General features: G+C 41.6%; 1 long non-coding RNA gene and 1 pseudogene across 1 annotated transcript; both read left to right on the forward strand.

Moving 5' to 3' along the window:
- Positions 1–515: 515 nt before the first annotated feature.
- LOC116589217 lies at positions 516–20,349 on the forward strand (annotated as a pseudogene).
- Positions 20,350–23,290: 2,941 nt separating this feature from the next.
- Positions 23,291–25,331, forward strand: LOC116587861. The gene is made up of 3 exons (XR_004284685.1): positions 23,291–23,603; positions 24,124–24,276; positions 25,233–25,331. It is a non-coding gene; the product is annotated as an uncharacterized LOC116587861 (long non-coding RNA).
- The last annotated feature ends 1,404 nt before the right edge of the window (positions 25,332–26,735 follow it).

Raw genomic sequence — 26,735 nt, forward strand, 5'->3', positions numbered from 1 at the left:
TAGTGGGCTGAGCTTGGTGTCCGTGAATTAGCCGTCCATGCTGTGTTCTGTTCGCATCGCCCATTTTTCCTTTCTGACATAGATTCTGGCACCCAAAGTGGGTTAGTGCTACAGTATTTGTGTTACTTTGAGTACTAAGTATGCAGGTTTTTCTGGTACCATTGAGTTGCTGCTATTAACGCTCACACATGAAATGGCTAAAAGTTACACGTGTGCGAATTATGACTGCGTGAGCCTTACAAAAGAAAAAGTGTACAAAGGGCAACACATGAGCTGTCAAACAGTATTAGGTGTGTGTTCACGTGTACAGATCTGTGCATAGCGATTGTTTTATTTAAGTTGATACGTAGTCTCCTCACACTTTCATTATCTAGCGATTTTGTACAAAAAAAAAGAGAAAAAAACAGCAATTAATTTGTAAACACTGCCAGAATATTTTCTAGCGGGTTTGTAATTTTTTAAGAGTTGTTCTATTTTGTTTCTGGGTTTTTTTTGTTGTTGTTGTTGTTGTTGTTGTTGTGGTTCTTGTTTCCGTTTTTGTTGTTTAAGTGTAGATCTGTAAATAAAACTGCAGTATTTAAAGCTTTAGCTTTCAGGAAAAAAAGAAAACAAGAACTCAGATGCGTGCATGACAGCCTGCGTGTGAGAGGAGGGATTTGAAGGAACATGGCTTGCAGAGTGAGTCGAGTGGCAATTGTCAGATTGTGGGAATTTCTTTTCCTACGGGGTACGTGATTTTTGTCAAGAGGAAGTATTTCTCCCAAAATTGGGAGTAGGCAAACTACTAATCGGTTTAGCTTTGTGTTGTATGCTAGTTTAAAAAAAAAAAAAGAAAATATGTAATATAATGTAAAAAAAAAAAAAAGCTTTTATGATGGATTTTGTAAATAGATTTGTTACAGGGTAACCTGTTCTCTAGCTGTGATCTTATCACTTCAAATGGGTGTAATTTGAATAAATTTTGTATGGTAAAGGATCAATAAAATGATTTTTTTTAAGAGTTCAGACTTGTAAACGGCTTTTCTTAATGGTATCTTATGTTCCTGCATTAACTTCATTCTTAAAGACGTGCTTCAGCATGGAGAAAAGTGGCCTCAAAGCCTGAGAACACACCTGTATGTGGGACTTGAGGAACAGTGCCCGGACATTTGCTGAGCACCTGCGGTGTGCCTGGCCCTTGGGGAAGTGGAAGAAGTCACCACGTCTCTGACCAGCAGCAAAAACCACTTTCAGATACAGAAGGATTTTTACTCTCCGTGGCAAGTCCAGTTTTATTTTTCATAACGAGTTATGAAGCCAAGACATTTTAATTCTCACGATGGGTAATTAACCACCCTTGTCCTGGATTCCATGTTCCGGGAAATGCCACCTCTGAGCAGGCTGGGATCTTTGGATGGCCATCGTGCCCTCTTCACCCTGAGCTCATCCTCTAAAATTCCAGCATATTACGTATGGTACGTACACACGCAAGCCATCAATCGATACGCAAGGGTATAAAGTACGGAAACAAAACCGTCCCTGCCCCTCCAACCTATTCACCCCGAAGGAAACCACTATCCTCATCTTTCCTATGCATCTACTTCCAGTCCAGTTTTTTCCAGGCATAGGACTCATGTGTGCGCATGTGTATTTTAACACAAATTGTACCATGTAGACTCCTCTGCAGCTCTTTTTCTTTCTCACTGTAGATTTGGACATCTTTCCATGTTTGCACTTACGGACCATGTTCACGGTCTTCAAAGCCTGTGTAGTGTTCCAGTGATTAAAAATGTATTTAATAATTTATTTCACCCAAGTAATTTTTAAATAAAAGATTTTATGTATTTATTTGAGAGACAGAGAGCACAAGCAGGGAAAGGGGCAGAGGAAGAAGCAGGCTCCTCTCTGAGCAGGGAGCCTGACGTAGGACTCGATCCCAGGACCCTGAGATCATGACCTGAGCCAAAGGTAGATGCTTAACCCATAGAGCCACCCAGCCCACCCCTAGGTTATTTTCTTTTTGAATTTATTGAATGCTTATATTTTGCCAAGCACTATTTCTTTTTTATGTGGCAAAATACCCAAAACGTGATATTTACCATTAGTGACATTCAGTACATTTACAGTCTTGTGCAATGACCACCACTATCTAGTTCCAGAACAATTTCATCATCCCAAAAGGAAACACATACCCATTACCAAACCCAATACACTTGCACCCAGCAAACCACCCCCCGTACCCGGGAATGTTAATCTGCTTTCTTTCAATATGGATTGGCCTATTCTGGATATTTCCTGCAAATGGAATCCTACAATAAATGCCCTTTGGTATTTGCCTTCTTTCACTTAGCGTCATGTCCTCAAGGTTCATCCACAGCCCAGCATGCGTCAGTACTTCATTCTTTTTTTAATGCTTGACTCATGCTCCATGGTGTGGATAGACCACATTTTGTTTATCCATTCATCAGCTAATGGACGTTTGCATAGTTTCTACCTTTAGGCTATTGAAATGCCAGGTACCATTTTTAAGTGCTTTATACGAGGGCTCTATGTTTTCTTGAAGCATGCATCACTAGCTAATATATCTGTTGTTTCTCTACTTCTAAAATGTCAACTCAGTGAGGAGAGGTACTTCGTGGGGCTTGAACTCACAAACCTGAGATGAAGACCTGAGCTGAAATCAAGAGTCAGATGTTCAATCGACTGAGCCAGCCAGGCAACCCTAAATATTGTTGTAGAGATGGGTTGTACTTGAGACAGTTTGAAGTCAGTCTCAGGAATATTAAGAGATAGGAAATAATAAAGAAGCTCATTGAACTCACTCATTCAGGATCCATTAAGAGAAATCATTAACTCATTGAGTCACTGAAGGATTCTGCAATTACTATATGCCAGGCACTGTTGTAGTTTCTGGAGTCCAAACAGAAGAAGGCACAGGTCCTATCAGCAAGAGGAAGCTTACAGTCTAGTTGGGGCGAGAAGCAAGTTTTAGCTGGAAGTAAATACTGAAGCCCAGATCTTGAATAAGGAATTTTTCTTTCTGAAGCCATATTTGAAAGACTTGGAAGGACAGATGATATAGAGGCAGAAACAGAAATGGAAAGAGGATGTAGCCTTACTACTGGAGAGCTTTACAGAAATGGGAGATTCTGATCCAGGATGGTGTGGGCGTAATTTCCAGCCCTGGACCTCTGCATCCAGATGTGGGGGTGCTTACAGTCCATTGCCCGGGTAAGCATGACTCAAATGTGAATAAACCAGTGGATTCATCTCCTAGAAACTGGGGAGCCTCCATCTAAACCAGGACAACAACCCCGAATTGAGAAGGGAAACAATAAGTGTAAATGGTAGGTCATGCATTGGGACATTTAGTGAGAATTCTCATACAGGCTTTTGAGAATGAATCAGCCAGGAGTCAATCAGAAGTTAAAAAAAAGTAACCTTTGTAGCAGCAGATTGAGATGATCTGTAGAATATACAGAGAAGACTTTCCACGGTGCCCTTAAATCTACGACTTGAAGGCAGAAAGACGAACAGAGCAATTTATTAAAATATTCTAAAGTATTTTCTAACACTAAAAATTACGATTATGCTTTTCATGTGTGTTAAGAGCACTATCTAAAAAGTTCTGGAGTTCCTGATGCTAAAGTGTCTGAGAAGTGCTATGGGAAACAGAAGGGACAAAGTCTCACGTTCTCAGAAATGTGCCTCAGGAATGACATTCATGCTTCTGTTGGGAGATTTTGCGACTTGGGTATGGACCACATCACGGAACAGGTGGCAGTAGTTTTGAGGGGAAAGAGAGGTTGTGTCTTCTCTTTCCTTCATCACCTTCAGGGACTGCCTACATACAAGTCAGGACCACAGGAATGGGAATTAGAACCCAGGGAATTAAGAATAACAAAGCCAACCATTAATCAAGCCCTGGTGTTTTGACTCAAGACAAAACCATGTCAACTGGTAATGATAATCACATCACAGAATTTGAGCTGCAAGGCAACCTCCTAAGAAGGAACTGGTTTCATCATGTGACAGTACAGCAATTTATTTTTTCATCAGGGAAAAAAAAAAGTCTCCAGCAGCCTAGTCCAAGGCTCTATCTGCTATGTCCATAAGGTTTAGTTGCCCCACTCGGGCATGCACAACGGAAACCTGCCTCGTCCAAGTTTTAGCCCTGGAACCATAGGCTGGCTGTCATGGTTAATTCATCATTTTGAATTCACATAGCTTCTGAGATTTCCTCATCCAGATTGTCCACAAGCACTATAATTTCTTCTACTCTTCCACACCACATTTCAGAGGTGCCTGTTTCTAGATAGGATGTCTTATTTCTCCCTTGAAAGACTCAGACCTCTCTTCCCTTTCTCCACTTTTCAGCTTCAGAAGAACTTAAGACAGTTTTTTCAAATAACCAAAGTCAGGACATTTGCCTCAGCTAACACCTAAACTATATTGTATGTCTTATCCCTGAATTATCCTTAGTGTTGTACAGAGCTTTATAGTTTACAGGGTATTTTCCTATACCTCATCTAGTTCATCTAAAGCTATTCATAACTGATGGCGACAAGGACAGAAGTAACTAACCAACCTAAAAGTGACAGGACAAGCTATGCGCCATGATGTAAACTGAGGAAGAAAAGCACTTAGCTTTAAGCCATATTCTGTGGAGACCCAAAGAGCAAGAAAGAACATTGTGGTTCCACAGGAAGGACCTGAAATAATGACATCAGTGAATAAAAATTGAACCATGTCAACAAAGAGATTGTGTTTAAGTAGGTTGGGGCTGAGAATAGATGTTGTGTGTGTTTAGAAATGGGAGGAGGCAGGAGAGCTAAGATGCTTGAAAAGAGCCACAGCTAAATTCTGTCCTTGGCAAGAAACCAAAGAATGGGTGTTTCTCTGGTCGAAGAGAAGATACCATCTTTATTGACTCTGAGCTTGGGTGTCTGTTAAGGGGATAAAATAAGTGCTGAAGACATGGGCAGACACCGAGCTGTCACTAAGGAAAGGTGAAGGTGGAAAGTATGGAAATAACTCCTTTACCTTGTCCTAGGAAGTAGATAAACTAACAAGTGGGGGCCAAAATTAATCATAAGGGTAGAACAAAGAACTGGATAGGACTTCCGCCCTACCAATATGGCAGATTAGATAGCCAGGAAACCCTCCTGTTATAAAACATTGAGATTGCATAGAAAAAAAAATTGCTGAGACTACAGGAAATTCCTAATTGGCTAGGAGAATAAAAAAGAAAACTGAGCAGGGGAAAAAAAAAAAATGGAGGAGCATGCACATGGAAAAGCGAGGTGTACCTAAAGACAGTCACCAATTTAGTTGCCAATACTGATGCTGGAATGGAGGGAAAGATGTTGCAACATCATGGGTCAACAGAGAAAAATTGGAGCACTGAACCTCAGATTCTCAGATTAAGCCAGAGAAATTGGAAGAAGGCTCTAGTGCTCCAGGTGCTAATCATCCCCTGGCTTCCAGCAGAGCAAAATCCTCTCTGGACAGGTCCTTAAATAGGACCACAGACTTGATCTACCAAATCTGAGATCACAATCAAAGATCATCAAATACGTAAGGAAACGATCCAGCACCAGGAGCAGAAGCAGGGACCTCAGATTTAGACGTCAAGGGATTCAAACGGAATTATCAGGTACAGAATATAGAATAAACATACATAAAATGTGTAAAGAAATAAAAGATGGTATCACAGAAATTACTTACTCAAAGCTTAGTAAGAGTTGATCAAAACCTGCCACATCGATTAGAGAAAGGATAAAATACAATGTTAAAACTTTTAAATAAAATTGTGGAAGAAAAGGGGGTTGGGAATGATGGCTAAAGCAGCAGATTAGATACGGCTAAGGAGGTTATAAAAAACTGGAAAGTAAATTACCAAGAATGTAGCACAGGGAGAAAAAGAGATTTAAAAATATATAAAGAAATATTAAGGGGCACCTGGGTGGCTCAGATGGTTGAATATCTGTCTTTAGATCAGGTCATGATGCCAGGGTCCTGGGATGGAGCTCCACATCAGGCTCCTGGTCTGTGTCTCCCTCTCCCTCTACTCCCCCCAATCTCCTGGCCCACTTGTGCTCTCTCGCTCTGTCTGTCAAATAAATAAATTAAATCTTTTTTTAAAAAGGAGGGACACTCCAAAAGGTGACATTGCAGTTTGAATAAAACATCTAAAAAAAAAAAAAAAGAAAGAAAGAAAAGGAAAGAAAAAATTAAGCGATAGGGAGCAGGAATTAGATTTTTTTTCTCCTCTGTAAAGAGCCAGATAATAAATGTTTCAGGCACTGTGACCTCAAGGTCTCTGTCAAACCATTCCGTTTGCCTGTGCAGCATGAAAGTGCCCAGAAGCAGCAGGTGCATAAGTGAGCATGGCTGTATTCTAATAAAACAATGATGGGTCCTAACACTTGATATTCATGTAATTTTTACTAGTCGTGAAATAATATTCTCTTTTTATTCTTTTCAACCATTTAAAAAATGTGAAAAATTGTTTTCAGCTCACAGCTGTACAAAAGAAGGTAGTGGGTGGTTTCTGGTCCAACATGTTAAGAGTGTGGATGTTGTCTCAGAGCAAGAATAAAGTAGAACAATGTGAAAATCAACAATTCTCCTTGGATTCATCAGAAAATTGAGATCCGGAACAAATCCCTGCCCTGAAAACTGGACAGAAAGGGAAATACAGAGAACCAGAGCATACCCAGAACACAAATGGCCACTGGAACTAGCAAATAGTATGAAAACCTAAAAATCAAGTGACTAATTGTGGGGGTCTGAGCATCAAGATAAAAGTCCCCTGAGGACCCAGTCTTAGGAGGATGCTTCCCACTTATACCAGTTTTTCCTTCCCACCAGGTTCTGAGTGAAGGTCAGAGAATGTTTCCTTTCTGCTTCTAGCAGGCGGAGGGGAAAACTAGCTATTTTGAAATATGTCCAGAGCATTCTAGTCTCCTTAACAAAGGCCTGCTCTTGAGGAAAACAGTTTAGTCAGAGCCTAAATGATGTGGGGAAAAGGACATACCCAATTCCAGCCACTTCTAGTCTTCCTGTCCCACCTAAGGGGCAGGAAAAAAAAAATGAAGAAACACAAACAACAACAACAACAAAAATACCTGAGATCCTGGTGGAGGTCTCAGTCCAGGGACACTGAAAGAATGATACACAATCATAGGATTATAGGATGCTTTCCATCTCCCACACCTTACCACCACATCAGCAGGACTGTGTATAATAATAGGGAACTACAATGGAAAGACCTGTAAACCACAGCCTTTATCTAAAAGGGAGGGTCTCTAGGAAAACTGAAAGACATCAGGAAAGACAAAAACAAGGACACAAGAGGAAATTTTAGCCACTGACACCACAGCTATAGGAAATAGCACCACAGACTACAGGACTCCTAAGCAGATAAACACAAAAGCTCATGCTAAAGGCCTCTCTACCTCAGGTCTTTTTATCCTAAACCTAATGTCTGACTTCTGGCCAAAAGAAAAAAGAAAAAAGACAAGGAATGTTAAAAGACAAAAAGAATAAAGTTTGAAGAGACATCAGACCCAGACTCAGTTTGAGAATTATGAGACTGGGATTTTAAAATAACTATGATTAACATGGAAGGGCTTTAATGTAAAAAAGTGGGCCTTAATACAAAAACAGATGGGCAATGTATGCAGAGAGATGGGAGCTCTAAGAAAGAATCTAAAGGAAATACTAGAGGGACACCTGGATGGCTCAGTTGGTTAAGTGTCTACACTCAGCTCAGGTCATGATCCTAGGGTCCTGGGATTGAGCCCTGTGTCAGCATTCTGAGCAGGGGGCCTGCTTCTCCCTCTTCCTCTACCCGCCCACCCCCACTCATGCTCTCTTTCAAATAAATAAATAATTTTTTTAAAAAGGCAATGCTAGAAATTGAAAACACTTGTAACAGAAATGAAGTACATCTTTGATGGACCCATTAGTAGATTAGACATGGTTGAGGAAAGAATCACTGGGCTTGAAGATAGGTCACTAGAGACTTCTCAAGCTGAAAAACAAAAAGAGAATGAGAAAAAGAAATAGATGATCTGGGGTTCCTGGGTGGCTCAGTGGGTTAAGCCTCTGCCTTCAGCTCAGGTCATGATCCCAGGGTCCGGGGATCAAGCCCCACATAGGGCTCTCTGCTCAGTGGGGAGCCTGCTTCCTCCTCTCTCTCTGTCTGCCTCTCTGCCTACTTGTGATCTCTCTGTCAAATAAATTAATTAATTAAATCTTTAAAAAAAGAAAGAAAGAAACAGATGATCCTAGAAGAGTAGGAGAATATAAAAAGTTGCATCATATATTCAGTAAGAATACCAGAAGGAGAAGGAGAGAATGGAGCAGAAGAAAAACTCTAAGTAATAATGATTGAAACTAATAGAGCACTGTATCTTGATTATATGGGAATTTTTTTAATTAAAAAGAATAATGGCAAAAAAAAAAAAAAAGAATAATAATGGCTGAGAACTTTCCAAAAGTAACAACAAACACCAAACCATAATCCAGGAAGCTTATAGGATCGAGGAGGAAAACAGATCCATATCTTGGTACATTATATACAAGCTGTCAAAAATCAAAGACAAAGAGGAGATCTTGAAATAAGCTAAAGAGTGGTAACCTTATTTGTAGGAGAGGAAGAGTAAGTATTACATTGAACTTTTCAGAAATCATGTGGGCAAGATGAGAGTAACTTGAAATGTTTAAAGTGTTGATGATAAAGTGTTGAAAGAAAAAATTAGCAACCTAGAATCGTATATCCAGAATAATTATCCTTCAAAAGTAAAAAGGAAAAAAAAAAAAAAGAACTTTCTCAGACAGATAAATATTGAAGGAATTTGTTGCAAACAAATCCCAGCAAGTTATTTTGTGGATAGCAGCAAAAGTGGGTAATTAAAGTTCATATGGAAAGGCAAAATTCCCAGCATAACCAGCACAATACTGAAGAACAAAGTGGGATAATTGAGGCTATCCAGCTTGGAGACTTACCGTCACGCTATAGTAATCGAGTCAGTATGGCACTGGTGGAAGAATAGACAAATGGATCTGGAGAACAAAATAGAGGGTCCAGAAATAAATTCATGAGAACATAGTCAGGTGATCTTTGACAAAGGCACAAAAGCAACTCAATGGAGTAAGAACAGATTTTGTAGTCAATGGTAAGAGAATGGTAAGATTCACCACATGTAAAATTTTAAAAAAATAAAAAATAAAGAAGAAGAAGAAGAATCTTGACATGGCCTTCACATCTTTCACAAAAATTAACTCAAAATGAATCGTAGGCCTAAATATATGAAACACAAATCCATACGATGTGAAAAGGATATAGAAGAAAATCTAGGTCACCTGGGGTTTGTTGACGACCCTTGACATGCAACACCAAACAGGATCTGGGATGACCCTTGACATGCAACACCAAACAGGATCCAGAAAGACAATATCAATCAATATCAATTGTGCTTACCTTACCTTGGTGAATTCACAGGTCTTGTTTTATTATTAAGTATCAAAACTTTCATGCTACTATGTACCTGTTTAAATGTAAAATTATTACATCATCTAAAATGTTTTTAACATTGAACCCCAAAATGCCCAAGAAGAGATCAGGTAAGGGACCGACCGGGTCTTTGACAATGAACTGGTCTTCAGAATACCAAACGGGGTATTTCACAGCCCATCATATTGCTCATTAATAGAGAGGAATAACACACCGCAGGTTCAAGTCATCTTTTTTTTCTTTAGCTTGCTGTGCGCTGCAGTAAAGACCTCTGATAGATAAACGTCGAGAATTTGGTAGAATTAAGAGAAAGGCAAAGCTTTACAATTATTTTTTTTCTAAGCCAAGAAATCAGAAATGTTAAAAAAGAAGAAGAAGAGAAGCAAGGAGACAGAAAATTTTAGTTTTACTACACCAGGCCTATAGAGTGCTGTGCTTAACCCTTCTCTGAAGTGCTGTTGGGTGCAGACAGAGGGCTAGGAACTGTCCTTGATGAAAGCTGCTTCTCCTCCGAGGCCCTGTCCAGCGATGTCCAGCCACCTTCTCAAAGGCCCCAGGCTCCACTTGCTCATGGAGAGGTGCCGACAGGGGAGAGCCTGGTGCAGCAGGAAGAGTTGACGAACAGCGATCTGCCCTGTGTGTTCTACTGCTTTCATAGTCATTTCTTTCTCTTTTTTTTCCCTAAAGATTTATTTATTTGACAGAGAGCACACACACATGCACGCCCATGAGCAGGGAGGGGGACGGAAGGGTCCCCGCTGAGCACGGAGCCCGACAATGTGGGGTTCATCCCAGGACCCTGAGATCATGATCTGAGCCAAAGTCAAGAGCGGGCTGCTCAACTGTCTACGCCACCCAGGTGCCCCACTTCCACGGTAATTTCATGAAAATACCAGGAAGTGGGAGAGGCTGGAGTGAGAAAGACCTTCCTGAGCCATTCTTGCTGCCTTATTCCTTCTTGTCTCGGCTCACCTCCAAATTCCACAGCTTACTTCGCAGCATCTTTGCTCTCTCTTACTCCTGCCCTCTCTGGGGCCCCCTGTGTCTCGGGCTATCACAGTCTGTGGGACCTCGGCTTAAATACAGCTGTCCCACCCTGCCAGTCCCCCAAGCCCGATTCCCTCCCACCACCCAGTGTTAGGAGGTGGTATCTTGGTCCTTGCTGTTTCCATTCTGGACATCACGGTACGTGCTTCACGGAAGAACAGAGACAATAAAGCAATATTCTATTAAATATTTGTGGAAATACCCACCCAACTCAGTTTAAAACCTTCCTTTTTCTATCTTGTTTATTGCACTTTGGGTGGAAAATACGTAGTGGGAATGTATGAACATTTTCAGGAAATATACATATTTTCATCTTTTAATTATTTAGCTTCTTAAATTAAAATTACAAAGATACTCTCTTGATGGAAAAACTACCAATATTTTCCTCTCCTATTTCTTTTGGCAATTATTTGGCATAACTGAAATAGAGAGTGCTAACCTTATAATGGAATTCTACGTTATTTATGAAGGCTTCTCTTGTTTTAGGGTGACTGTTTTCCTTACAAGGGCAAGGGGGTGACATAAAAGAAACCATCCTCTCCCTTCTCCCACCCCTCAAAGCTGCCATGCCCTGGACCACTTTCAGGATACTGCATGAACACAAGAAAGCCTTAACTCTCAAAGTTAAGTATAAAAATAAAGTTTCTGGGACGCCTGGGTGGCTCAGTTGGTTGAGCAGCTGCCTTCGGCTCAGGTCATGATCCCAGCGTCCTGGGATCGAGTCCCACATCGGGCTCCTTGTTCGGCGGGGAGCCTGCTTCTCCCTCTGCCTCTGCCTGCCATTCTGTCTGCCTGTGCTCGCTCTCTCCCCCTCTCTCTCTCTGATGGATGAATAAAATCTTTAAAAAAAAAAAAAAGTTTCTTTGGCTTCAATTATCCAAAATAGAGTGGTTTTGAGGCAACCTCCCAAAGTTAATTCTGTAGCAGCACAATTAAGGAGGCTTTCCAGACTGTTCAGGAAAATTCTGATGCCAGCCGTGGGGGTTTTTTTGCACAGATTCAGGTATTACTACAAAGACCCTTCTCCTGGCTCTGTTTTGGCTTTCAGTAACTCTTCCTGTGCCTCATTTTTCAGCTCTGCCACCACTAGACAAAGGGCCTCTTCCAAGAGTCAACGTTTTTGAAGACCCGAGGAAAACAGCGTAAGTTTTATTTTTTTTTCCAAAGATTTTTATTAATTTATTTGAGAGAAAGAGAGAGTGCCCACATGTGAGCAGGGGCAGAGGGAGAGGCAGGCTCCCCACTGAGCAGGGAGCCTGAGGCAGGGCTCGATCCCAGGACCCTAAGATCATGACCCGAGGCAAAGGCAGACCTTTAACCGCATGAGCCACCCAGGTGCCCCAATAGCGTAAATTTTAAGATGGTAGAAGAAGAGTGTTTTAAGCTGGTTGAAAAAAAAAAAAAAAAGATTCCCAGAGGTATTTTAACAACCTACTGGAGCGTTGAGTACTTGACTCACATTATGCTTTGAAAGGTGAGAGGTGAATATGTGCTGAGTTTCTTCTAAAACCATAAAGAGAAATGCCAGAATGGCAGGGATGTGGGGATCAGATCATATGATGATTCCTGAAAACATAAACTGCTCATTTCAGAACCATCCAAATGAAGGAAGTTGGTATTTGCTCTGTGAGAAGGAGTAGATCAAGAATATTGGGAGTGTTTGCTTCCTTTCCTTACTAATTCATATTCTTTTCATACAGTGCCGTTAAATAAAATCAGCTGAAAAACAAATTAGTGAGGGGAAGACTTTTGCACTGCTGGTGGGAATGTAAATTGGCACAGCCGTTACAGAAAACAGTATGGAGTTTCCTCAAACAATTAAAAATAGAACTACCATATGATCTAGCAATTCCGCTTCTACGTATTTATCTGAAGGAAATGAAATCACTGTCTTGAAAATACATATGCAGGGCACCTGGGTGGTTCAGTGGCTTAAGCCTCTGCCTTCAGCTGGGGTCATGATCTCAGGATCCTGGGATGGATCAAGCCCCACATCGGGCTCTCTGCTCAGCGGGGAGCCTGCTTCCTCCTCTCTCTCTGCCTGCCTCTCTGCCTACTTGTGATCTCTGTCTGTCGAATAAATAAATAAAATCTTAAAAAAAAAAAAAAACATATCCATCCTCAGGCTCACTGAAGCATTGTTCACAATAGCCAAAACATGGAAATCTCCAAGAGTCCCCCCACTGATGGATGAATGATTAAGAAAGTGTGATATATATTTAGCCATAAAGTTATTCAGCCTTAACAAAGAAGGAAATTCTGCCGTTTGCAACAACCTGCATGGCATGTAAGGGCATTTTGCTAAGTGAAATGAGTTAGACAAGCAAAGACAAATACAGTTATGATCTCACTTACACGTGGAATCTGGAAAAAACCAGACTCGAGGACACAGAGACAGACTGGTGGTTGCCAGAGGCAGGAGGTGGGGAGGTGGGTGACTTGGGTGAAGGGGTTTGAAAGGGGGTTATTTATAAAGTAAATAAGTTCTGGGGATGTAATGTACAGCACATTGACAATAGTTAAGTTAAAAAACAAACAAGAAAACAAATTAGAGAGGCAATTAAGAGATGAAAAAAGAGACAAACCTGGCTGGTTCAGTCAGTAGAGATTGCAGCTCTCGATCTTGGGGTTGTGAGTTTGAGCCCCATGTTGGGCACAAAGATTATTAAACAAAAAAAAAAAGAAATAAAGAAAGAAAGAGAACATAAAATGAGAGTTGTCTTAAAGATAATATGTAGATAGCGATGAGATTAGCAAGCATGATGCATCTATTGAGCGCTGCCTGTTTGCTAGAAAAGAAAAACTAATTCAACTCCAACATCTTTAGAACAAAGACAAAGAGAGAAACCTGAGTGGCTCAGTGGGTACCTAAGTGGCTCAGTGGGTTAAGCCTCTGCCTTCAGCTCAGGCACGATCTCAGGGACCTAGGATCAAGCCCCTCATCAGGCTCTCTGCTCAGCAGGGAGCCTGCTTCCTCCTCTCTCTCTCTGCCTGCCTCTCTGCCTACTTGTGATCTCTGTCTGTCGAATAAATAAATAAAAATCTTTAAAAAAAAAAAAAAGAGCAAACAGTCACATGGTTCAGGGTTTATAGGATAAAGCAAACCAGGGCTCAGGAGAAGTCCTAGCTATTCCTCGGTTCTAAGATCCTGAAATCACAGTTTCTCTGAGAATCTTCACAGAAATAACACTGTGTAAATGTCATAAACAACAAAAGTCATTCAATTCAGCAAATGTTGATGGAGCATTGATCATGTAACCATTCTGTAGTACTGTATAGTCATCCACCCCATGCACAGAGTAGCAGAGAAAGCCACTGCAATGAGAGAAGTGAGGATTCTAGCACTTTGGAGAAGCAGGGATAAGAAATGAAGAGAGCAATCAGTTCCATATGCTTCCCGCAGCCAGCTGCCCAGGAATTCTCCTTACAATAAATGTTTCGTTGCTTAATTGGGCTTGGGTTTGTTGTTTCCATTACTTGCCACCCAAAGAGCCTAAGGAATATAGCCTAGTCACACAATGTGTCAGCCACTAAGGATACAGAGATTAAAAAAAAAAGATATGGTTTCCATGCCACACTCCCACTGCACTAACTCCCCACCAAAAAAAAGACATGGTTCCTTCCTGTAAGAAACTTTCAGTACCCAAGGGAGAGGTACACATGTCAGCAGATAAATCCCATACAGTATAACGAGTGAGGAAATGTTTAGTGTTGCCAGATTCGGAAAAGAAAAACAAAAACAGGATGCCTGGTTAAATTCGAGTTTCAGATCAACAATAGACAATTTTTAGTAGAAGTGGTCCTCAAATATTTTATCTGGCAACCTCAGAGATATACTGTACACAGATGTCAGGGAAAGTGGGGCTTAACCCAAGGTGAGATGTCTCAGAAATTTTATTTTATTTTTTTATTTAGTTGGTTGGTTAGTTCTTTCCTGGAGAAAAGAGTGCTTTGGGTTGAGTTCTGAAGGATAAGTAAGAGTTCACCAGAGCAAGAAAGGTGGTAAGAGTTTTTGAGTGAAAAAAGAGAAAATCACTCCACCAAAGGCATAAAGCATGGCCCAGCCACGTGTGCGTGCAGAAAACTCCAGCGTCTTGGTATCGCTAAAGGTCACAAGCTCTAGGCAATGAGATGAAAAATGTCAGTAAACATATTGGAATTAAGATGACATGCTAAACACAAACAATGATTTCCCTTCCTGTGCATATGCCCATTGGAATGTCAAGAGAGATATTTTAAAAGCAGTTAATTCATGACACTAAAAATCTAAGAAGGGCTGTAGGCAGCAGATAAAAGAGTTAAAGAATTCCTGGAAAATAGACCACTGATAGCATCAGATTAACAAAGAAATAAGACAGAGAAACTGTAGCCAAAATACATACAGGAGAGGGTCACTTCCAGTGATATTTCAAGGGTAAGAAAAGATTTTCCTAAGGAAACCCCAAGTTCATTGTCAATAAATAGGAGAAAAGAGAAAAGCCTGGACACGGCATTATTACAATTATTGAATGATCTGACCTGGAACAGATCATTGGATTTCTTGGATTTCCCTTCCCTCCCCATGCTGCTAGCCAAGAGTTTGCTTCCAGAATAAAGGCCTGAGGATGTTTTTTCCTAAGCCTGTCAGGGAAGGGTCCAAGTTAGAATTGTGGGTTGGAAAGCCAAGGGGGAGCCATTGGTGAGTCTAGACTTTGGCCAAGATTATGCAGGAGGGTAAATTCCAAACTAAAGTCATGAACACTACTCTCTAAAGAGAAGGGGGTGCCTGGGTGGCTTAGTTGGTTAAGTATCTGCCTTTGGCTCAGGTCATGCTGGGATCGAGCCCCAAATCAGGCTCCCTGCTCAGTGGGGAGTCTGCTTCTCCCTCTCCCTCTGCCTGCTGCTCTGCTTGTTTGTACACGTGCTCTCTCTCTCTCTCTTTCAAATAAATAAATAAATAATAAAATCTTTAAAAAAAAAAAACCCAACTATTTTTTAGGGGATAGGTATAGGGCCCCAGCTAAGAATAAGCTATCTCCATAAACACTTGCTCTCTCTCTCTGTACATATATTTTATATGTACATGTACATGTATATATATTATCTTTCTACTTTTACAAATTCTCCTGAATAAGAAAACATATTTTTAAAATTTTTTTAAGATTTTATTTATTTATTTGAGAGAGAAAGAGGTGTGGGGGTGCAGAGGGAAAGAGATAAACTCAGGCAGACTCCATGCTCGGTACAGAGCCCAACACAGGTCTGGATTCCATGACTCTGAAAGCATGAACTGAGCAGAAACCAGTAAAAATAAAATGTAATCTTTAAGATGTACAAAATTTACATTGCATTTATCAAAATGTGTAAATTAAAGTAAATGTGATCATTATTTTTCATACATTTTCAAAAATGCTGTTTTCTTCTAAAATATTTTCAGTTGTCAGAATTAAATGACAAACTACAAAGTTTATGAGTATTGGATTTTTTACTCAAATTATTTTAGAGCTGAAATTTAAATTTAATTTTTAAAAATTTCATTTAACCATTATTAATTTTTAAATAAAATACACCAAAAGCTAGTTAAAATTTTAGTTTTCACTGTCCATCTAGTTGTCAATAGAAAGAATCAGCATCATGTTACACGCCTATTAAGTTCTAAACATATGTATAGAAATTTAAAAGCAATATGAATTATTCAACCTTGTTAAATTTTATTCAGCTGTCATGTACAAGTGTTTCAAATATTGAGCTAATTTTGATCCTGGAGTCCTGGAATCGAGTCCCATACGGGGCTCCCTACTCGGCAGGGAGTCTCCTTCTCCCCCTGACCTCTCTCCTCTTACGCTCTCTCTCTCTCTCTCTCATTTTCTCTCTCTCTCAAATAAATAAATAAATATCTTTAAATAGTGGCTAATTCAAGAGAACCTCCAGATTCACAAAGGCAAGCGAGAAAGCGGATGTTCAGCCTCCTTAGAGAATAATTCTTCATTATATAAGAAACTATTGCATTCATCTTGAGAGGAAGGATTTGTCATGAAAATTAATTTGTATTTTCTCTTCCTTCAGTGATTCTACCTGTCAAATCTTCCCTGCTGAAACAGTACCTATTTCTGAACTCGATAGGGCACAACTCACAAACCTCCATGGCACTGGGACAGGTTAGTCTCTTTTTGTTTCAAGGTTGCAGACACAAGGTGAAGAGAAGCGTTTCTTTGGGGTTTGAATGGGGTTAGCAATGGGAGCATATGTCGAGAGGGTACAGATCTCGCTGTGCCAGGACCAAGTGCCTAGCCTGAGTGGAAAAGGCACCTATGAATTCTTTAACCGTTTATTTTTGTGCAGTGCCTTTAATGTCTCCTCTCAGAGTGTGGCTGTCCCCACACTTTGTCACACGATTCACCTCTCACCTACAATCGTCAGAATCAGTGTTCTGTAATCAAAACTTGAGCCCACTGAGGTGCCCAGGTGGCTCAGGTGGTTCAGGGTCCAACTCTTGGTTTCGGCTCAGCTCATGGTCTCTGGGTCATGAGATTGAGCCCTGCGTCAGACTCCCCGGCATGGAGCCCGCTTAAGATTCTCTCTCTCTCTCTCCTTCTGCTCCTCCCCATCACTCACTAGCTACCCCCCCCCCCCCCGCCCATAAAACAAATCAAAATGTAAACTCACTGGGATAGGTGACCAGAAAGCCTGATTTGGGCATGGAAATAAGCTGTTGAATCTAGACCCACAAACAAATATTAGCAAGAGAGAAAAAATAAAAGCAAGAACCACCAAACTCTTAAGAAAAATCAATGCTGTGGAACAGAGACAACAAAGACAACAAATAAGAGAACTGACACTTGAGACACATGTTATTAAGAGGAGAAGCAGGCAAAGGCCAGATCCTGACAGGCGTTACTGGTAATGCTGAGGAGATCGGACTTTATGGAGTTGTCAGAGGGCTGGGGGAAGTTTTCCACCAGATAATGGCTTTATCATATTTGGGTTATAGGTGGGCCACTGGTTGCAGTGTAAGAAAGAGTTTTGAGAGGAATAAGATTAGAGGCAGGAAACAATTTAGAGGTATATTTAATAGTCCAGATGGGATTTGATGGAGGCCTGAACTAAGATATGGGATAAAGAAAATAGTCTGAAAGTACTCAGTAGATATAATCATTAGGACATAATGATTAGATTGAAGGTGAGGAATGAGGATAAAATCAGTCAAGGATAATATCCAGGTTTCGGGATCATTGTGTTGCTAATTGATTTTGAAAAATGGGAGCAGAAGCATATTTGGTTAAAATTAAAATTTAAAAAATAATAGTCACAACAGGAAAAAAACTGAGGTGTAGCAAGTTCAAGTAACTTGCCAAAATTCATTATTATCATTGTAGCAAATAGCATGTTAGGATTGTTTCTTATCATGTCTGCTTTAGTTTACTGCCGCATAACAAAACACCAAAAAGTATTGGTTTAAATCAACAATAAACATTCATCATATCATGCCTTTTTGGTGGATCAGGAATTCAGGAGCCGCCTAGTTGGGTGGTTCTGGTTTGGGATGTCTCCTGTTGTTGTAATCAAGATGTCAGCCAGGGCGAGAGTCATCTGAAGGCTTGACTGGGACTGGAGGGCTCACTTCAAGATGGTGGACTCTCATGGTTGGCCGACTGGCGCCATGACTGGGAGGATACTTCAGTTCCTTCCCATGTGGACTTCTCCATAAGGCTGCTTGATTGACCTCATGACGTGACCACTGACTTCCACAGAGTGAATGATCCAAGAAAAAAGTGTTGGGAGCTACAATATCTTTTATGTCTGAGCCTCAGAAATCACATAGTGTCATTTCCTCAGTGTCTTCTCAGCCAGATTCAGTGTTGGAGGAGAATGGAGAGAGACGAGCATCATGGGAGTCATCTTGATACCAGCTGCCATGTGTCCCTTAATTTGGCTGTGTGGCATTAAGTCACAGTTCCTTCAACAGTGCAGTCCGGCTCTAAGTTCTTCTGACTTAACTGACGGATAGATTTTTAGAGACAAGCATGTGCTCCATACCCTGAAGGCAATCCTTTATTAATATTGTATCTGTCAACCAAGCTTTAGTCAATGTTGAGCATCAGGAAGTTTGACACTGTAATCCCTGACGAGTTCCTTGAGGGCAGTAAGCCTCCCCTGATGGTGAGTAGTATAGAAGGCCTAGCATAGGTGGTCTCTGTTTCTCATCCCTGACCATTCTCTGCCCACTCATAAGTTCTACTCTCCCTTGTCCTTTTCCCCACCTTGGAGCCTTTGAAGCTGCTGTTGGCTCTGTCTGGAATGCTCTCTCGTGCTTCCTCCCACTCCATCTCTCCCTTGGCTTCTTATTCTAGACTTCAGCTTCCTTGTCATTACCTCAGAGAGTGTCCCTGCTCACATGGGACGCAGACGGAGCCATGGGTCCGTCTCATAATTGGGGGTCCTGAGCTATGTTCTGCCAGGAAGCAGGTGAAAAGAAATCTATTTTACCTGAGGAAGGCGGCTACATTAGCATTCTCATGGGGGAAGAAAAGGCGCCATTTGTTATGGTTGTCATGAATAATAAAGACAATTATTGCTACCATTTGTCAGGAGTTAGATAGCAGTTGTGTCCTGGTCCTCATCTCCTTCAAGAATTTACTTGCATAAACCGATAGTGAATAAAAGGGACTTTACTACAGGTGTCATGGGAAAATGAGAAGCAAACAATCTGAAAAAAAAATTTCCCTTTGATGTTCCTTTTGTTCTGACACAGGGATATTTCTGTTTTTTTTTTTTTTTGGTGGTGGCGGGGGGAGAGAGTTTCCACTCTTTTCTTCTTCTTTTTTTTTTTTTTTAAGATTTTATTTATTTACCTGACAGACAGAGATCACAAGGAGGCAGAGAGGCAGGCAGAGAGAGTGAGGAGGAAGCAGGCTCGCTGCCAAGCAGAGGGCCCAATGTGGGGCTCCATCCCAGGACCCTGAGATCATGACCTGAGCCGAAGGCAGAGGCTTAACCCTCTGAGCCACCCAGGCACCCCACCACTTTTTTTCTTGAATAGGCTCTATGCTCAGTGTGGAGCCCAATGTGGGGCTTGTACTCACCACCCAGAAATCAAGACCTGAGCTGAAATCAAGAGTCCAATGCTAAACCAGCTGAGCCATAGACCCAGTCTATGAGTGACTGAGCCAAAAGACTTTATTTAACTTTCCCAGGCAGCTCCCGAAGATGGCAGAGGGGCAGGATGGCCCTGGTCCTGGATGGCCAGGTCATCTCCTGGGCCACCTGGCAGCCATCATGGTCAAACAGGTGTTCCTAGGTCAGAAGGCGTATTCATGGACTATGAGGGCATCAACATTTCTGGCAATTTCTACAGAAACAAATTGAAGTACCTGGCCTTCCTCCACAAGCACATGAACACCAGCCCATCCCATGGCACCCACCACTTCTGAGCACCCAGCCGCGTCTTTTGGCAGACAGTGCAAGGCCTGCTGCCTCACAGAACCAAGAGAGGCCAGGCTGCCCTGGGTCACCTCAAGGTGTTTGATGGGATCCCACCACCTTATGACAGGAAAAAGAAGATGGTGCTTCCTGCTGCCCTCACAGCGGTGCACATGAAGCCTACAGGGAAGTTGGCTTTCCTGGGGCGCCTGGCTCACGAGGTTGGTTGGAAATACCAGGGAGTGGCAGCCACCCTGGAGGAGAAGAGGAAGGGGAAGGCCAAGACCCATTACCAGAAGAAAAAACTGTTCATGAGGTTACAGATACAGACCGGAAAGAATGTAGAGAGGAAAACTGATAAATATTCAGAGGACCTCAAGATCCACGGATTCCTGGTCTGAGCCCATTAAATGCTGTTTATTAAAACAACATTATAAAACTGTTTATTCCTCAAAAAAATTTATTTATTTGAGAGAGAGAGGGCGCACATGCCGTCGCCAGTTGCACGGTGGGGGAAGGGGTAGAGGGGGGAGGGGGAGAAAGAGAGAGAATCTCTTAAGCACGCTGGGCACTCTACATCAAGCCCAAGGTGGGGCTCAATCTCACAATGCAGAGATCATGACCTGAGCAGAAACCAAGAGTTGGACACTCAAACAGCTGAGCTACCAAGGTGCCCCCAAAGTGAGTATTAAATAAGGAATTTCATAAGACTTTTTTTTTAGCTTGTGTCAATAATACAGGAAACATGGAACCAGGTAGAGTTGTGGATATAAACCTGGGACCTAAGACATTTTAAACATTTGTAGAAAAGCAATGAGTAAGTTGTCTTGGGCCAAATCTCATAGGATGTTTTATGTGGGGAACAACCCAGGAGATAACCCAGGAGTGAACCTTGCAAAGCTGTAATATGTCAGGTGGGATCCTTAGAAAATAGGTTCACATTACTTAAACTCAGTTTTTGGTGGCCACACTCCTTTTACCCTTCTTTTAATAACAGTGTGAATTTTGTTCTAGGAGAGCTTGCCTCCTGAATTTTCAGTCCAGGTGCTCTAGGTGGTATTCATTCAGTATTCTACTTCCAAAGAGTTCATGTGGGGTGAATTTTATGGTATGTGAATTATATTTCAATAAAGATGTTATTAAAAAAATAAAATTCATGATACTCAGTCTGGCTAATTAGAATATTACATTCTCCTGGCCAGAGTGAATCTGTTCAGGGACAGTTATGTAACCCAATCAAGCTAATAAAAAGAAATGAGACTTTTGCTGGGATTGTTGAAAGTCACACCTTAACACATTTTTTTGTTACTGAATTGAACTGGGGAGATGATTCGAGAGATAGTTCTCTCATGGGGTCAGAGAACAAGCCCAACCTTCTCAAGACAAACATTTAGATGGTATTTCCCGATGACGTTTTGGTTTAACCTTCTTCTGAACCCAGCCTTGATTGAAGAGAGATCTTTTATCTTTTCTTTTTTTAAGTATATTTATTTAGGTAATCTCTATACCCAATGTAGAGTGTGAACTCATGACCCTGACATCAAGAGTTGCATACTCTACTGACTGAGTCAGCCTGTGCCCCTGAAGATCTTAAGACTTTTTTCAGTACCATAAGCCAATAGCTTATCTTTCTTTCCTTAAGCCAATGTGGGTTGTGGTTTTTGTTATTGGCAACTAGAAAGAAGTACTAAATGATAACACAACTTATACCAAAACTGGAGTGTAATAGACACTCAACTGTAGAATTATCTAAGTTAAGGATAGTTTTCATAAGAGTGGACACCCTTCTTTCCTAGACAGGAAAGTTGGCCACTCTTATAGCCCTTAACGTAAAGAAAGAAAGAGCTGGTTAGATGACTATCATGTATTTTATCTTGGGACTAGAATTATTTATTGCCAAAGGATGGAATGTTAAAAGATACAACACAACCATGAAAGAATTCTGTTGTGTTGGCTGTTTCTTGTGGCCTATGTGATGGTGCTCCAAAAAGGAGGGCTTAGGTTGAAAGTGGCTCAATCTGATATCTAAGTACTAAAATCAATATTTTAAAAACACTCCTAATCCTACAGGTCCCATCCAACCAGCTCTCCTAATGCACTTCTGCCTGACAAAGTGGGCAATTCCTAGTTACAACAACGTGGTAGGGACCCAGGCCTGGAGCAAATTAGCCTCACCTACCTACCCAAGAATACTATTTTGAGTTTCGTAAAATAGATGTAGAGATGAAGCCCTTAAGCTAAGGGTTGTAGTAGAACAACAGAGCTCTGGACTCTGTTGCTAAGAAACAGAATCCCATAGGTTCAGTTCTAGACTCTACTAGTGGTCTGGCTTTGGTTATTAGCTCAGAGAATTGCACAGAAGCAAAGGCTAACTAAACCCCAAGTCTGGCATAAAGACTAGTGATCATTTCACCCCTAAGTCTCTTGTCATACTATTAGTAGCTGAAAAGGTATAACCTCAGGAAAGGAAACCCTCCCCAGTGTCCATCTTAAATGTGACCTTGGAAGAAAAGGGACTGTTTTGGCCAATTACTTCACTTCCAAGATTCGGGACTTTGCTTTTCCTGTCAGCAGTATATGATACATGCTACGGTTTGGAAACAACTCTCTGTTTTTTTCTACTCATCTTTTTTCCAAAGAAGTGTTGATGGGGGTTGGGAAACAAAAAAACCCAAGATGATGGGCAGATCACTACTCCACTTTATTACTACTATTTTTTTTTTTAAAGATTTTTCATTTTTAAGTAATCTCTATACCCAACATGAGGCTGGAACTTACAATCCCAAGATCAAAGTCACATGCTTGGGGCGCCTGGGTGGTCAGTCAGTTAAAGATCCGACTCTTGAATTCAGCTCAGGTCATGATCTCAGGATCGTGAGATTGAGCCCTGCATTGGGCTCCAAGCTCAGCAGGGAGTCTGCTTCTCTCCCTTTCTCTCCCTCTCCCTCTGACCACCCCCTGCCCTCACCTCCCGCTCACATGCACACTCTCTCTCTCTCTCTCTCTCTCTCTCTCTCTCAAATAAATAATATATCTTTTAAAAAAGGGGGTGACATGCTCTACTGACTGAGTCAGTCAGGTGCCCCTCACTCCATCACTGTTATGCTTGACTCTGTTCCCCGGGCATTTTGATGCTGGGAATAGCATGGTGTCAACTCCCGTCTATTGGAAAGCAGATGCTGGTGAAGTTAGAAATGCAAAAGGTTTATTAGGAAGTGGGGGAGGATCCACAGGACATCTGATACTCTAAAAAAGGGATTTATCAGGAGCAATGTCTCTAAAGGATAAAAGGGGAGCAAGCTGGAGTGGGTGGGTGAAGCCTTCGTGCAGATCATACAAAGCCTGAGTCAGTGCAGTGGATGGTTCTGTAGCGAAACTGCAGTTAGAGTAGCCTGCCTTGCACAGAAATGGCTAGATATGAATAAGCCTGTCATGCTTCATCATTGCCTGGGACGGTGGCCCAGGAAGAGCATGGCCTCAGCGGAGAAGCTACCCAGCTGAGTCCTGAAGGTGCTGCTGAAGGAGGCTGCTAGCTAGCTGCCGTCTTCCCAGCTGGGCAGCATGTTCTTCCTTCAGAGCAGACCTGATGGTCGCTCTTCCACAGCCGACACACTTCTTGGTTCTTTTTATTACCATTATTACCATAATACATCAGGTATGTTGGTGGGTGCCTCTGTTACTTTTACCGTTTAAGGTGGGCTTTGCTGGATTATGTGAAGTCACCCGGAGAGCTGAGACAAGTATTCCAGGGGAGCCACGAGACGGAACTTGGCGCGTCCTGTTTTAAGGGCGGTGCAGTTGTGTTTCGGTCACATACGGTATTCCGGTATGGAGGTGTGGGCAGGTTTTAAAGCATGTGAATGGGAAGAAGGGTTATGTGGGAATGTCAAGAAACAAAGTGAATCGTGAAAGTCCATTTTGCTACCCAGCACACGCTCATCGTTCTTCTGGCGAAAGTGTTCCATTGCTCCTCTCTGTTGTCGCTCTGTCCTGCACCACCAGCCCCGAGGCTTTCCAGGGCAGCTGGTTCCAGCCCCGCCTCCGGGGGTGGGCGTGGCTCGGCCTTCGCCAATCAGTGCATTGCATCCTCCATGCCTCTGACAATGCAAAGGCAGGCTCGAGGTCCAGAGTCAATAATACACGGTGAGACTTCTTTGTTGTTTGCTTGTCTTAAGATCGTTGAGTGAAAAGCACATGTTTTCGTTTTCTTCTGGACAGGAATCTGGAAATCGGCCTTGAAGCGGTGACAGCCAACTTGACCCCTTGCAGAGAGTCTGAGAATGAAAAGGCAAGTCAACATGAATGATGGAGCCAAGAGGCTGAGCAAGGTGGGTGCTGGCTGAAGCTATTTGAGGTTCTAAATCCATTTTTACCTGAGGTATGATCCCTCCTAGGATTTGAACATGTTTGACCTAAGAAAATCGGTACATCTACATACGTTCTGTATACACACATCTGTACACATTTATATTTACTTCTGTGTCTACTGTTATGTTAACAACAAACTTATATAGAAATCTCCAATTCAAATTCAATACCACAGGGTTCATTTTTCTTTGCTTTTCTTTCTTTTCTTTTCTTTTTTTTTTAAAGTCACCTCTGGGCCCAGTATGGGGGCTCAAACTCATGACCCCAAGATCAAGAGTCACATGCTCTACCAACTGAGCCAGTCAGATGCCCTTATTTTCCTCTTTCTAATTGTCTTGTTTGACAGTAAGAGACTTGCCTCCTGTTATGATGGGTATATTAACTTATCTGCTTCATCCTCCTGTACATAGCTGGTCTCTCATGATGACCACCATGCCTGTTCCCATCATAGAGCCCTCCTCACCCCACTTAGAGTCTGACATCCTCCCTGCCTTGGCAGACTCTGTTCTTACTCCGCTCGGGCTCCGGTACTCTGTGCCTGGCTGATACTGGTGCCATCCTATGTCGATATCCTTTTCACCCTGCTCTGACTCGGACATCCTCGGCGGGGTCACCCCTGCTGGGTGGTAGCCACAGGGTGGAGGTACCATAGATGAGCCATTCACCTGTGAAAGGACATGTGGGTTACTTCCAGTGTGGGGTATTACGGATAAAGCTATTATGAATGGTCATGTATGTGTTTTTGTATGAACGCAGCTCTCATTTCTCTGGGATGAAAGTCCAGCAATGAGATGGATGGGTCATACGGTAAGGTCAAGTTTCATCTTTTAAGAAATAGCCGCACTCTTTTCCGCAATGGCTCTTTCACTTTATACTCACTCCTCAGTCTAATGACTTTTCTTTTTTTTTTAACCAGGTCTTTCAGGAAGGCAGAACAAGGAAGGGAAGACAAAAGGAGAGAAGAGAATAGTAATATAGTAATAAAGAGAATAGTAATAAACTATTACCTATACTGATGTCCATGTCTGGTTTCTCCAATTATTGTCTTTTGATCTTGCTTTTTGTTTTCAGACCATTGACACAGTATTTAAATTTTTATTGCTATGTGATATTTTCTTGTAAAAGCACTTTTTATCTGCTCTTTTTAGCATTATTCTTTTTTTTTTTTTTAAAGATTTTATTTATTTATTTGACAGAGAGAAATCACAAGTAGGCAGAGAGGCAGGCAGAGAGAGAGAGAGGAGGAAGCAGGCTCCCCGCTGAGCAGAGAGCCCGATGCGGGACTCGATCCCAGGACCCTGAGATCATGACCTGAGCGGAAGGCAGCGCCTTAACCCACTGAGCCACCCAGGCACCCTAGCATTATTCTTTAATAGTTTCTCTATTAAAACATTTTAAAAGCCGGGACACCTGGGTGGCTCAGTCGTTGGGCGTCTGCCTGAGGTTCTGAGCTCTGCATCGGGCTCTCTGCTAGCGGGAAGCCTGCTTCTCCCTCTGCCATTCCCTCTGCTTGTGTTCCCTCTCCTGCTGTCTCTCTGTCAAATAAATAAATAATCTTTTAAAAAAGGTTTTTTTAAAGGTTATTTATTTGACAGAGAAAGAAAGAGATCACAAGTAGTCAGAGAGGCAGGCAGAGAGAGAGGAGGAAGCAGGCTCCTTGCTGAGCAAAGAGCCGGATGTGGGGCTCGATCCCAGGACACTGGGATCATGATCTGAGCTGAAGGCAGAGGCTTTAACCCACTGAGCCACCCAGGCGCCCCTAAAAAAATTTTTTTAAAGCCATGTTATTCAGGTATTATAAACATACAATAAATTTCATGATTTTTTAATGTGTTACTCTTTTTTTTTTAAAAGATTTTATTTATTATTTTAGAACGAGAGAGTGAGAGAGCAGGAGAGGAGCAGAGGGAGAAGGAGATGGTCCTCAACAGACTCTGCACTGAGAGCAAGCCCGGTGTAGGGCTGGATCCCAGGATCCCGAGATCATCACCTAAGATGGAACCAAGAGTCAGACGCTTAACCAACTGAGCCCCCCAGACCCCTCATGCATTTTTAATTTCTGATTTACTTACATCTGTTTTAGTTTTACTTCACTCAGGATTTATAAATTTTCTTTCTAAGATCTTAAATTGAATGTTTATTTAGGTGTCTATTAGTAATAATTTAAAAGCCTGCGTTTTTTCTAAGAGTTTTCCTGCATTTCAAAGCTTTTAAGAAGTATTTTTTTACTATTATTTTCAATGAATTACATAATAACATTGTGAATAAGTGTTGAAGTCCTTTTAATATTATTTTAAAATAGACTTTTATTATGTTCTCAATTTTCCCCTTAGTAAGTCTGTTATTTAGGAAAATTTTTAATTTTTTGGTGTAATTAAATTTCTTGGTTTATGTTGGTACTATTAAGTTCCTTTTTTAT

This window comes from Mustela erminea, chromosome 4 (assembly GCF_009829155.1).
Source record: "Mustela erminea isolate mMusErm1 chromosome 4, mMusErm1.Pri, whole genome shotgun sequence".
In the NCBI taxonomy this organism is placed as follows: Eukaryota; Metazoa; Chordata; class Mammalia; order Carnivora; family Mustelidae; genus Mustela; species Mustela erminea.